Genomic DNA, 15675 nt, shown 5'->3' with positions numbered 1-15675 from the left:
GTGCTTCTGACTACAATTACAACAGTTTACTGCCAAAATACTGGACTACCTTACATATTCAGCAGGCCTTGAGGGATTGCACTGCCCTCAGGATTCTTCAAAGAAGCAATGAGCATGACAGTATTTGGTGGACATGAAAGCTAAATGATAGGTACACATACATTTCAGCGCAGTTGTCTCTCGGACTTCAAAACATGCTGTAGATCTTAAATAACTGTGAGATTTCTGAATACACCATACAGCCTGCTACCTACTGATTACAACGTCAACGAAGGGCTGGAGCATTCTTTTATCACAAAATGCTCATCCCAACTGACAGACTCAGTTATAGCAAAAGAAACTTTATCCTGCTTTTACCAAATTTCCTTCATACATTCTCACCGGTCAATGTAATAAATACGTATTTTGAATTCAAAGAAAATTGTTCAAACCTATGAATATACTCATAGATGACATGCTTACTAAATGCCGTGTATTCGATCAAAGGCAAAACAGGAATCGATTTGTCCCTTACAATAATCTAGCTCAGGTTACCAGAACAGCAAATGAAAAATTCAAATTTGTTGATTGATATTCTGAGCTTCCTGTTCCAGCTGAAATACATTCTACTTCTTCCATAGGAACAACATCTCCAACAACTGGAACAACTGCGTCCACCACCACTTCCACAACAGGTAAGGAATATTCTTCCAGTAAAGATCAACCAATTTAAGATAATAAATTGATATTTCTCCAACAGCAAACCGCTACTTGAAGATCTTCTTTGATACCGTTTTCTCTCTGAATACTGATTTCAGTCTCTGCGATTACAGCTCAAAATAACCAGACAAAGTTAATGAAAACCATTGGATAGATATAAAGTATATTAGTTGCTATTATTCTCTATCTTAGATTGTGTCAGCAGCAACACAGTAAGTTTGCCTACCATACTCTACAATAATATTCTTTTCTTTCATTAGAAACAACAGGGACAACAACGACAACAGGGTCCACAGTCAGTACCACAACAGGTTAGTCATATAACATCTCTCATCACCTAACTTCACATTCACCTTCTGAATTTCATTGCTAGATTCTATGAGGTTGACATGCACATAAACTGTGGCTGAAACTCTTCTATATCCTCCAAACAAAATCTACAAAATTTCAGGGGGCAAATATCAAAATGGCAAATAAATTCATCAGGTGCCCTCTGAAAAAGACTTCACACTCTACTTTGAAAGCAGCATTTTGCATGGCACAATTGACTGGACAAAAAAATAAAATTTCACTGAGAATGACTTTGCGGTAAAATATCTTTTCCCTCAACCTGACACGCTGTGGTCATTAATCCACTCCAAGAATTCTGAATTTATCACATTTGTAGGTAACTACTAAATAACTTATTGTCGAAGACTCGCTGCATTCATTGCACTGCGAACCACAACCAACTTGTCAAATGGAGGCATTAAAGGAAAGTCTTTAACCTTCCCTGACCAAGATTCGTTTCACAGCTCAGCACATGCCCACATAATAAATATCTCATTGGACTTCCACTTAAATATTGTGAATAAATTCCTGCACCCACAGATGACATGCCTCCCAAATACTGCGCAATGAGATCTTTCACACAAGAATCGAATGGTCTCTCAGTATAATCTGATTACATGTTCTTCGATAGATCTTCAAATCGTCAAATCAGTCTAAATTCATTTTCTTGACTGAAAACAAAACTGACAACTTGCTCTTGTAACTTAAGATTCCAGCTTGAGTTGAAACACAATTGTATTTCTTCTCCAGGGACATCACCAACAAGAACAACTGGTACAACAGTGTCTTCAGCAAGTTCCACCACAGGTAAAGAAAGTCAGTTCAGTAAGGAACACCACATTTTTGGACAATGTGAGGATAACTGCACTACATTTCACCTCAGTTTTATTGCTTCATGTTCACCACTGCAGCTCAAACTAAAGTCAAACAATTCTTCCCTCATTTTGGACATTAGCCCTCTAAACAATATTGGATAGTGACAGTCAATTAAAGTAATGATCTGTCAATGTCTTCGATACATTCTGCTTCAACAACAAACACTGCTTTGATGTGAATGAGTATTATATCCTTTTTTGTTATTACTAACACCACCAATCACATCAACAAGAAACTCAGTCAGTCTCATATCAGTTGAGGAGGATCATTTGCAAACCATTCCTTTCTACTTCCGAAATTGTCTGCTGGATATCACAACATTACATGAAATCCACATTCGGGAACAGTAGGTGATAGTGCTTCTGACTACAATTACAACAGTTTACTGCCAAAATACTGGACTACCTTACATATTCAGCAGGCCTTGAGGGATTACACTGCCCTCAGGATTCTTCAAAGAAGCAATGAGCATGACAGTATTTGGTGGACATGAAAGCTAAATGATAGGTACACATACATTTCAGCGCAGTTGTCTCTCGGACTTCAAAACATGCTGTAGATCTTAAATAACTGTGAGATTTCTGAATACACCATACAGCCTGCTACCTACTGATTACAACGTCAACGAAGGGCTGGAGCATTCTTTTATCACAAAATGCTCATCCCAACTGACAGACTCAGTTATAGAAAAAGAAACTTTATCCTGCTTTTACCAAATTTCCTTCATACATTCTCACCGGTCAATGTAATAAATACGTATTTTGAATTCAAAGAAAATTGTTCAAACCTATGAATATACTCATAGATGACATGCTTACTAAATGCCGTGTATTCGATCAAAGGCAAAACAGGAATCGATTTGTCCCTTACAATAATCTAGCTCAGGTTACCAGAACAGCAAATGAAAAATTCAAATTTGTTGATTGATATTCTGAGCTTCCTGTTCCAGCTGAAATACATTCTACTTCTTCCATAGGAACAACATCTCCAACAACTGGAACAACTGCGTCCACCACCACTTCCACAACAGGTAAGGAATATTCTTCCAGTAAAGATCAACCAATTTAAGATAATAAATTGATATTTCACCAACAGCAAACCGCTACTTGAAGATCTTCTTTGATACCATTTTCTCTCTGAATACTGATTTCAGTCTCTGCGATTACAGCTCAAAATAACCAGACAAAGTTAATGAAAACCATTGGATAGATATAAAGTATATTAGTTGCTATTATTCTCTATCTTAGATTGTGACAGCAGCAACACAGTAAGTTTGCCTACCATACTCTACAATAATATTCTTTTCTTTCATTAGAAACAACAGGGACAACAACGACAACAGGGTCCACAGTCAGTACCACAACAGGTTAGTCATATAACATCTCTCATCACCTAACTTCACATTCACCTTCTGAATTTCATTGCTAGATTCTATGAGGTTGACATGCACATAAAATGTGGCTGAAACTCTTCTATATCCTCCAAACAAAATCTACAAAATTTCAGGGGGCAAATATCAAAATGGCAAATAAATTCATCAGGTGCCCTCTGAAAAAGACTTCACACTCTACTTTGAAAGCAGCATTTTGCATGGCACAATTGACTGGACGAAAAAATAAAATTTCACTGAGAATGACTTTGCGATAATATATCTTTTCACTCCAAGTGACACGCTGTGGACATTAAACCACTGCAAGATTTCTTAATTTATCATATTTGTAGGTAACTACTAAATAACTTATTGTCGAAGACTCGCTGCATTCATTGCACTGCGAACCACAACCAACTTGTCAAAAGGAGGCTTTAAAGGAAAGTCTTTAACCTTCCCTGACCAAGATTCGTTTCACAGCTCAGCACATGCCCACATAATAAATATCTCATTGGACTTCCACTTAAATATTGTGAATAAATTCCTGCACCCACTGATGACATGCCTCCCAAATACTGCGCAATGAGATCTTTCACACAAGAATCGAATGGTCTCTCAGTATAATCTGATTACATGGTCTTCGATAGATCTTCAAATCGTCAAATCAGTCTAATTTCATTTTCTTGACTGAAAACAAAACTGACAACTTGCTCTTGTAACTTAAGATTCCTGCTTGAGTTGAAACACAATTGTATTTCTTCTCCAGGGACATCACCAACAACAACAACTGGTACAACAGTGTCCACAGCAAGTTCCACCACAGGTAAAGAAAGTCAATTCAGTGAGGAACACCACATTTTTGGACAATGTGAGGATAACTGCACTACATTTCACCTCAGTTTTATTGCTTCATGTTCACCACTGCAGCTCAAACTAAAGTCAAACAATTCTTCCCTCATTTTGGACATTAGCCCTCTAAACAATATTGGATAGTGACAGTAAATTAAAGTAATGATCTGTCAATGTCTTCGAGACATTCTGCTGCAACAAACAACATTGCTTTGATGTGATTGAGCATTATATCCTTTTTTGTTATTACTAACACCACCAATCACATCAACAACAAGAAACACAGTCAGTCACAAATCAGGTGAGGAGGATCATTCGCAAACCATTCCTTTCTACTTCCGAAATTCTCTGCTGGATATCACAACATTACATAAAATCCACATTCGGGAACAGTAGGTGATAGTGCTTCTGACTACAATTACAACAGTTTACTGCCAAAATACTGGACTACCTTACGTATTCAGCAGGCCTTGAGGGATTGCACTGCCCTCAGGATTCTTCAAACAAGCAATGAGCATGACAGTATTTGGTGGACATGAAAGCTAAATGATAGGTACACATACATTTCAGCGCAGTTGTCTCTCGGACTTCAAAACATGCTGTAGATCTTAAATAACTGTGAGATTTCTGAATACACCATACAGCCTGCTACCTACTGATTACAACGTCAACGAAGGGCTGGAGCACTCTTTTATCACAAAATGCTCATCCCAACTGACAGACTCAGTTATAGCAAAAGAAACTTTATCCTGCTTTTACCAATTTCCTTCATACGTTCTCACCGGTCCACGTAATAAATACGTATTTTGAATTCAAAGAAAATTGTCCAAACCTATGAATATACTCATAGATGACATGCTTACTAAATGCTGTGTATTAGATCAATGGCAAAACAGGAATCGATTTCTCCCTTACAATAATCTAGCTCAGGGTACCAGAACAGCAAATGAAAAATTCAAATTTGTTGATTGATATTCTGAGCTTCCTGATCCAGCTGAGATACATTCTACTTCTTCCATAGGAACAACATCACCAACAACTGGAACAACTGCGTCCACCACCACTTCCACAACAGGTAAGGAATATTCTTCCAGAAAAGATCAACCAATTTAAGATAATAAATTGATATTTCTCCAACAGCTAACCGCTAATTGAAGATCTTCTTTGATACCATTTTCTCTCTGAATACTGATTTCAGTCTCTGCGATTACAGCTCAAAATAACCAAAGTTAATGAAAACCATTGGATAGATATAAAGTATATTAGTTGCTATTATTCTCTATCTTAGATTGTGTCAGCAGCAACACAGAAAGTTTGCCTACCATACTCTACAATAATATTCTTTTCTTTCATTAGAAACTACAGGAACAACAACGACAACAGGGTCCACAGTCAGTACCACAACAGGTTAGTCATATAACATCTCTCATCACCTAACTTCACATTCACCTTCTGAATTTCATTGCTAGATTCTATGAGGTTGACATGCACATAAAATGTGGCTGAAACTCTTCTATATCCTCCAAACAAAATCTACAAAATTTCAGGGGGCAAATATCAAAATGGCAAATAAATTCATCAGGTGCCCTCTGAAAAAGACCACACTCTACTTTGAAAGCAGCATTTTGCATGGCACAATTGACTGACGAAAAAATAAAATTTCACTGAGAATGACTTTGCGATAATATATCTTTTCCCTCCAACTGACACGCTGTGGACATTAACCCACTCCAAGATTTCTGAATTTATCACATTTGCAGGAAACTACTAAATAACTTATTGTCGAAGACTCGCTGCATTCATTGTAAAGCGAACCACAACCAACTTGTCAAATGGAGGCATTAAAGGAAAGTCTTTAACCTTCCCTGACCAAGATTCATTTCACAGCTCAGCACATGCCCACATAATAAATATCTCATTGGACTTCCACTTAAATATTGTGAATAAATTCCTGCACCCACAGATGACATGCCTCCCAAATACTGCGCAATGAGATCTTTCACACAAGAATCGAATGGTCTCTCAGTATAATCTGATTACATGTTCTTCGATAGATCTTCAAATCATCAAATCAGTCTAAATTCATTTTCTTGACTGAAAACAAAACTGACAACTTGCTCTTGTAACTTAAGATTCCTGCTTGAGTTGAAACACAATTGTATTTCTTCTCCAGGGACATCACCAACAACAACAACTGGTACAACTGTGTCCACAGCAAGTTCCACCACAGGTAAAGAAAGTCAATTCAGTAAGGAACAGCACATTTTTGGACAATGTGAGGATAACTGCACTACATTTCACCTCAGTTTTATTGCTTCATGTTCACCACTGCAGCTCAAACTAAAGTCAAACAATTCTTCCCTCATTTTGGACATTAGCCCTCTAAACAATATTGGATAGTGACAGTAAATTAAAGTAATGATCTGTCAATGTCTTCGAGACATTCTGCTTCAACAACCAACATTGCTTCGATGTGTATGAGTATTATATCCTTTTTTGTTATTACTAACACCACCAATCACATCAACAACAAGAAACACAGTCAGTCACATATCAGTTGAGGAGGATCATTCGCAAACCATTCCTTTCTACTTCCGAAATTCTCTGCTGGATATCACAACATTACATAAAATCCACATTCGGGAACAGTAGGTGATAGTGCTTCTGACTACAATTACAACAGTTTACTGCCAAAATACTGGACTACCTTACGTATTCAGCAGGCCTTGAGGGATTGCACTGCCCTCAGGATTCTTCAAACAAGCAATGAGCATGACAGTATTTGGTGGACATGAAAGCTAAATGATAGGTACACATACATTTCAGCGCAGTTGTCTCTCGGACTTCAAAACATGCTGTAGATCTTAAATAACTGTGAGATTTCTGAATACACCATACAGCCTGCTACCTACTGATTACAACGTCAACGAAGGGCTGGAGCACTCTTTTATCACAAAATGCTCATCCCAACTGACAGACTCAGTTATAGCAAAAGAAACTTTATCCTGCTTTTACCAATTTCCTTCATACGTTCTCACCGGTCCACGTAATAAATACGTATTTTGAATTCAAAGAAAATTGTCCAAACCTATGAATATACTCATAGATGACATGCTTACTAAATGCTGTGTATTAGATCAATGGCAAAACAGGAATCGATTTCTCCCTTACAATAATCTAGCTCAGGGTACCAGAACAGCAAATGAAAAATTCAAATTTGTTGATTGATATTCTGAGCTTCCTGATCCAGCTGAGATACATTCTACTTCTTCCATAGGAACAACATCACCAACAACTGGAACAACTGCGTCCACCACCACTTCCACAACAGGTAAGGAATATTCTTCCAGAAAAGATCAACCAATTTAAGATAATAAATTGATATTTCTCCAACAGCTAACCGCTAATTGAAGATCTTCTTTGATACCATTTTCTCTCTGAATACTGATTTCAGTCTCTGCGATTACAGCTCAAAATAACCAAAGTTAATGAAAACCATTGGATAGATATAAAGTATATTAGTTGCTATTATTCTCTATCTTAGATTGTGTCAGCAGCAACACAGAAAGTTTGCCTACCATACTCTACAATAATATTCTTTTCTTTCATTAGAAACTACAGGAACAACAACGACAACAGGGTCCACAGTCAGTACCACAACAGGTTAGTCATATAACATCTCTCATCACCTAACTTCACATTCACCTTCTGAATTTCATTGCTAGATTCTATGAGGTTGACATGCACATAAAATGTGGCTGAAACTCTTCTATATCCTCCAAACAAAATCTACAAAATTTCAGGGGGCAAATATCAAAATGGCAAATAAATTCATCAGGTGCCCTCTGAAAAAGACCACACTCTACTTTGAAAGCAGCATTTTGCATGGCACAATTGACTGACGAAAAAATAAAATTTCACTGAGAATGACTTTGCGATAATATATCTTTTCCCTCCAACTGACACGCTGTGGACATTAACCCACTCCAAGATTTCTGAATTTATCACATTTGCAGGAAACTACTAAATAACTTATTGTCGAAGACTCGCTGCATTCATTGTAAAGCGAACCACAACCAACTTGTCAAATGGAGGCATTAAAGGAAAGTCTTTAACCTTCCCTGACCAAGATTCATTTCACAGCTCAGCACATGCCCACATAATAAATATCTCATTGGACTTCCACTTAAATATTGTGAATAAATTCCTGCACCCACAGATGACATGCCTCCCAAATACTGCGCAATGAGATCTTTCACACAAGAATCGAATGGTCTCTCAGTATAATCTGATTACATGTTCTTCGATAGATCTTCAAATCATCAAATCAGTCTAAATTCATTTTCTTGACTGAAAACAAAACTGACAACTTGCTCTTGTAACTTAAGATTCCTGCTTGAGTTGAAACACAATTGTATTTCTTCTCCAGGGACATCACCAACAACAACAACTGGTACAACTGTGTCCACAGCAAGTTCCACCACAGGTAAAGAAAGTCAATTCAGTAAGGAACAGCACATTTTTGGACAATGTGAGGATAACTGCACTACATTTCACCTCAGTTTTATTGCTTCATGTTCACCACTGCAGCTCAAACTAAAGTCAAACAATTCTTCCCTCATTTTGGACATTAGCCCTCTAAACAATATTGGATAGTGACAGTAAATTAAAGTAATGATCTGTCAATGTCTTCGAGACATTCTGCTTCAACAACCAACATTGCTTCGATGTGTATGAGTATTATATCCTTTTTTGTTATTACTAACACCACCAATCACATCAACAACAAGAAACACAGTCAGTCACATATCAGTTGAGGAGGATCATTCGCAAACCATTCCTTTCTCCTTCCGAAATTGTCTGCTGGATATCACAACATTACATTAAATCCACATTCGGGAACAGTAGGTGATAGTGCTTCTGACTACAATTACAACAGTTTACTGCCAAAATACTGGACTACCTTACATATTCAGCAGGCCTTGAGGGATTGCACTGCCCTCAGGATTCTTCAAAGAAGCAATGAGCATGACAGTATTTGGTGGACATGAAAGCCAAATGATAGGTACACATACATTTCAGCGTAGTTGTCTCTCGGACTTTAAAACATGCTGTAGATCTTAAATAACTGTGAGATTTCTGAATACACCATACAGCCTGCTACCTACTGATTACAACGTCAACGAAGGGCTGGAGCATTCTTTTATCACAAAATGCTCATCCCAACTGACAGACTCAGTTATAGCAAAAGAAACTTTATCCTGCTTTTACCAATTTCCTTCATACGTTCTCACCGGTCCATGTAATAAATACGTATTTTGAATTCAAAGAAAATTGTCCAAACCTATGAATATACTCATAGATGACATGCTTACTAAATGCTGTGTATTAGATCAATGGCAAAACAGGAATCGATTTGTCCCTTACAATAATCTAGCTCAGTTTACCAGAACAGCAAATGAAAAATTCAAATTTGTTGATTGATATTCTGAGCTTCCTGATCCAGCTGAGATACATACTACTTCTTCCATAGGAACAACATCACCAACAACTGGAACAACTGTGTCCACCACCACTTCCACAACAGGTAAGGAATATTCTTCAAATAAATATCAACAAATTTAAGATAATAAATTGATATTTCTCCAACAGCTAACCGCTACTTGAAGATCTTCTTTGATACCATTTTCTCTCTGAATACTGATTTCTGTCTCTGCGATTACAGCTCAAAATAACCAAAGTTAATGACAAAACTGGAAAACCATTGGATAGATATAAAGTATATTAGTTGCTATTATTCTCTATCTTAGATTGTGTCAGCAGCAACACAGAAAGTTTGCCTACCATACTCTACAATAATATTCTTTTCTTTCATTAGAAACTACAGGAACAACAACGACAACAGGGTCCACAGTCAGTACCACAACAGGTTAGTCATATAACATCTCTCATCACCTAACTTCACATTCACCTTCTGAATTTCATTGCTAGATTCTATGAGGTTGACATGCACATAAAATGTGGCTGAAACTCTTCTATATCCTCCAAACAAAATCTACAAAATTTCAGGGGGCAAATATCATAATGGCAAATAAATTCATCAGGTGCCCTCTGAAAAAGACTTCACACTCTACTTTGAAAGCAGCATTTTGCATGGCACAATTGACTGACGAAAAAATAAAATTTCACTGAGAATGACTTTGCGATAAAATATCTTCTCCATCCAACTGACACGCTGTGGACATTAACCCACTGCAAGATTTCTGAACTCATCACATTTGTAGGTAACTACTAAATAACATATTGTCGAAGACTCGCTGCATTCATTACTCAGCGAGGCACAACCAACTTCTCAAATGGAGTCATTAAAGGAAAGTCTTTAACCTTCCCTGACCAAGATTCCTTTCACAGCTCAGCACATGCCCACATAATCAATATCTCATTGGACTTCTACTTAAATATTGTGAATAAATTCCTGCACCCACAGATAACATGCCTCCCAAATACTGCGCATGAGATCATTGACAAAACAAGAATCGGCTGGTCTCTCAATATAATCTGATTACATGTTCTTCAATAGATCTTCAAATCTTCAAATCAGTCTAATTACTCTTTCTTGACTTTAAACAAAACTGACAACTTGCTCTTGTAACTTAAGATTCCTGCTTGAGTTGAAACACAATTGTATTTCTTCTCCAGGGTCAGCACCAACAACAACAACTGGAACAACAGTGTCCACAGCAAGTTCCACCACAGGTAAAGAAAGTCATTTCAGTAAAGAACACAAAATTTTTGGACAATGTGTGGATACCTGCACTACATTTCTCCTCAGTTCTATTGCTTCATTTTTACACTGTAGCTCAAAATAAAGCTAACAATTCTTCCCTCATTTGCCTCTGTATTTTGGACATAAGCCCTCTAAAAAATATTGGTTACTGATAGTAAATTAAAGTAATGATCTTTCAATGACTTCAAGACATTATGCTGCAACAACCAACACTGCTTTGATGTGATTGAGTATTATATCCTTTTTTTGTTATTACTAACACCACCAATCACATAAACAACAAGAAACACAGTCAGTCACATATCAGGTGAGGAATATCATTCGCAAACCATTCCTTTCTTCTTCAGAACTTGTCTGCTGGATATCACAACATTACATTAAATCCACATTCGGGAACAGTAGGTTACTGCCAAAATACTGGACTACCTTACGTATTCAGCAGGCCCTGAGGGATTGCACTGCCCTCAGGATTCTTCAAACAAGCAATGAGCATGACAGTATTTGGTGGACATGAAAATTAAATGATAGGGCCAGTGACATTTCAGTGCTGTTGTCTCTGGGACTTCAAAACATGCTGTAGATGTTAAATAGCCGTGAGATTTCTGAATATTGCATATTGCCTGATACCTACTGATTACAACGCCGACGAATAGCTGGAGCATTCTTTTATCACAAAATGCTGATCCAAACTGACAGATTCAGTTATAGAAAAAGAAAATTTATCCTGCTTTTACCAAATTTCCTTCATCCATTCTCACCGGTCTATGTAATAATATAACCTCTTACTGCCAATATATTCAATTAGTTCATGAATTGACCAGGCCTTGAGGGATTGCACTGCCCTCAGCATTCTTCAAACCCGCAATGAGCATGACAGTATTTTTTTTCGGACATGAAAACTATCTTTGAAATATGCTGAGGATAGTGAATAACAGATGGATTTCTAAATGTAGTCCATTACCTGATAACTACCTTCCTCGGGGAATACATCTCCAAATTTTCAGATTCAGTCAAGGAAAGCGAATCTGTATCCTCCTCTTCCCAAAATTCCCCAAATATCTTCTCACTAGTCCATGTACTATATATCTTTTTAGAATTGCAGGAGAATTTTCCAAATATACTTATATACTGACAGACAACATGCTTATTAAATGGTGTGTATTAGAGCATTGACAAAACAGGAATCGATTGGTCCCTTTAAATTATCTGGCTATGGTTTCCTCAGCAGTAATTGATAAATTCAAGCAGTCTGATTCATATTTGCTGATTGATATTTTAAACTTCCTGATCCCACTGAAACACAATGTACTTTTTTCCCAGGCACAACATCATCAACAACTGGTACTACTGTTTCCACCACCAGTTCCACGACAGGTAAGGAATATTCTTCCAGTAAATATAAACTAATTTCAGGCAATGACTTGACAGTTCGGGAACAGTACACATCAAGTTTTCAAAATTTTCTTTGATAGCATTTCTGCTGTCTATACAGATTTCAATCTCATCTTTCAGCTCAAATTCATCAGACAAAGTATTTGTGAAATCTGAAAAAAAATTGAGGGAATGTGAAGTATGGCTGGTGGTGTTCTCTGCCTTTGAAACAGTCAGGGGTAACAATGAAAATTTGCCGGCCATACTTTACAATAATATTCTTTTCTTTCTTTAGAAACAACACCAATGACAGCAACAGAGCTCACAGTTAGTACCACATCAGGTTTATTTACAACATTTCTCAAAACAACCATTACCTTCTTCTTCTGCACCTCATTGCTCGAATCAATTATGTTGAATTTCACATAACATGTGGAACTATGTCACAGCACTTTTACAAACCATTCGCCTCTCCTTCAGCACCTCTCTGCTGGATATAATAACATTGCATTAAATCTAACTTCTGAAATATTTTGTTCTCTTTTTCTGAATTAAATTAGAACCTCTCACTACAAAAATATCAGAATAGCTTATGAAATGACCAGGTGCCTTGCGGGATCACACTACTTGCAGTATTCTCAAAAGCAGCTGTGAGCATGGCTCACTTTGGCGGACATAAAAACTGAAGTTCAGTGCCAATGACTTTTCAGCACAGTGATCTCTCCATCCTTAAAAGATGCTAAAAATATTTAATAACAGGTAGATTTCTGAATATAGCACATTTCCTGATAACTACTGGATACTGTAGTGACAATGAGATGGAATGTTCTTTCCTCAGGGAATGCCCCTACAAATTCTCAGACTGAGTCAGTGAAAGAGAATTTTTAACCTGCTCTTCCCAAAATTCCCTCCACACCTTCTCACTAGTCCACATAATAAATATCTATTCAGAATTCCAATAAAATTAAACTTCAGGAACGGTCAGTTATATTTCTTCTCAAAAAATTATTACAACAAAAACTAAATGTTAGTGCCAATTATTTTTCAGTAAACAGCCCGCTGTCTCCTAGAAACATGCTGAGGATGTTGAATAACAACTAGATTTCTGAATATAGCACATTTCCCGGTAACTACTGAAAACTACACTGATGAAGAAATGGAACACTCATTCCTCAGCGAATGCACCTCCAACTTCTCATACTCAGTCAGTGAAGGAGATTGTTTATCCCTCTGTTCTGAAAATCCGCTTCATACTTTCATACTTGTCCATGTCATTAGTATCCATTTAGAATTTCAGTAAAATATTCTGAATATATTCCAACACCCACAGATGATGTGCTTTCCAAATGGGGTGCAGTTGATCATTGTCAAAACCCTTAATATGATCTGGTTATGTATTCCTCAATCGAACGATAAATTCAAGCCAGATTTATTATTCTTTGCTGACGTATACCAAAAGTAACCCCTTGCTCTTGATACTTAGCATTGCTGACTGAGTTGCAACATAATTGGACTTTTTCTCCAGGAACAACATCAACAACAGGTACAACTGTGTCCACCACAAGTTCCACAACAGGTAAGGAAAGTCCTTTCAGTAAACATCACAAAAACTTACGACAAGGAGTGGATACCTACAGTAAATGTTACCGCTATTATTATAGTTCATTTTTTAATGTATAAGATTGTCATATATTTTGGCTCAAAAAATATTCAACCAAAGTACTATGGAAATCTTGGTAATGGACTGTAATTAAACTGGCAACTTATCAGGGTCTTTGATACATTTTACTGCAACAAGTAACACTTGTTTGCCTCGCTTTTCTTTCATTAGAAACAACACCAACGACATCAACAACAGGGACCACAGTCAGTACTACATCAGGTTAGTAATAATACTATTGCAACCCTGAATAAAATTACAACATTCCACTGGAAAAATTGAGGAAAAACTTCTGCATACCAGGTGCCTTGCAGGACTACACTACCCTCAGTATTTTCAAAAGCAGCAATGAGCATGGCTCACTTTGGTGGACACGGAAACTAAATTTCAATGCCAATGACTTTTCAGCACAATCATCTCTCCATCCTCAAGACATGCTGAAAATAATTAATAATAGCTAGATTTCTGAATACAGCACATTGTGAAATAGCTACTGAATATTATATCGACACAGAGATGGAATGTTCTTTCTTCAGGGAATGCACCTCAACTCTCAGACACAGTCAGTGAAAGCGACTATTTATCCTACTCTTCCCAAAATTACCTTCACACCGGTCCATGTAATAAATATCTACTTAGAACAGTGAAAACTTTCCAAATACATTCATATACTCATACATGACATGCTTACTAAATGGTGTGTATTAGAACATTGACAGAATAGGTTACTGATTGGTCCCTTAAAATAACTGGGATATAGTTTACTCAATAGTACTTAATAAATTCAAGCCAGCCTGCATAATATTTACTGACTCATGTTTTAAGTTTCCTGATCCCACTGAAACACAATGTACTTTTTCTCCAGGAACAACATCATCAACAACTGGCACAACTGTGTCCACCACCGGTTCTACAACAGGTAAGAAAAATTCTTTCAGTAAATATAAATGAATTTTAAGACAAAGAGTTAACACTTCTAATATAATTAATATTTACCTGCCATACTTAACAACAATATTCTTTTCTTTCATTAGAAACAATACCAACAACATCAACAACAGCTTTTGAACTGAATAGGTGTCTTGCGGGATCACACTGCCCTCAGTATTTTCAAAAGCATCAATGAGCATGACACACTTTAGTGGACATGAAAACTAAATTTCAGTGCCACTAACTTTTCAGTGACTTTTTCTCTCCTCCAAGGAACATACTGAGGATATTTAATATTTGCTAGGTTTCTGAATACAGCCCATTGCCCAGTAGCTACTGGATGCTATCTGTACAGATAGATGGAACGTTCCTTCCTCACGGAATGCAAACACAGAAATATAGAAAACCTACAGCACAATACATATAGTTTCCACATCCTTTACTGAGCACAGTACTCCAAGTGGGGTCTGACCAGGGTCCTATTATAGCTGTAACATCACCTCTCGTCTCTTGAACTCAATCCCACGTTTGAGGAAGGCCAATACACCGTATGCCTTCTTAACCACACAATCAACTTGCGCAGCAGCTTTGAGTATCCTATGGACTCAGACCCAATATCCCTCTGATCTTCCACACTGCCAAGAGTCCTACAATTAATGCTATATTCTGCCATCATATTTGGCCTACCAAAATGAACCACCTCACACTTACCAACTCACAGATGAGTTGAACTCCATCTGCCACACTGATGAAAATGTGTGGATACCTGGAAAATATTTCATTTCTATTATGACACTTTATTTT

This window comes from Hypanus sabinus, chromosome 13 (assembly GCF_030144855.1).
Source record: "Hypanus sabinus isolate sHypSab1 chromosome 13, sHypSab1.hap1, whole genome shotgun sequence".
NCBI classification, from domain to species: Eukaryota; Metazoa; Chordata; class Chondrichthyes; order Myliobatiformes; family Dasyatidae; genus Hypanus; species Hypanus sabinus.
The sequence above is the reverse complement of the archived record's forward strand: the minus strand, read 5'-3'. Positions refer to the sequence as shown.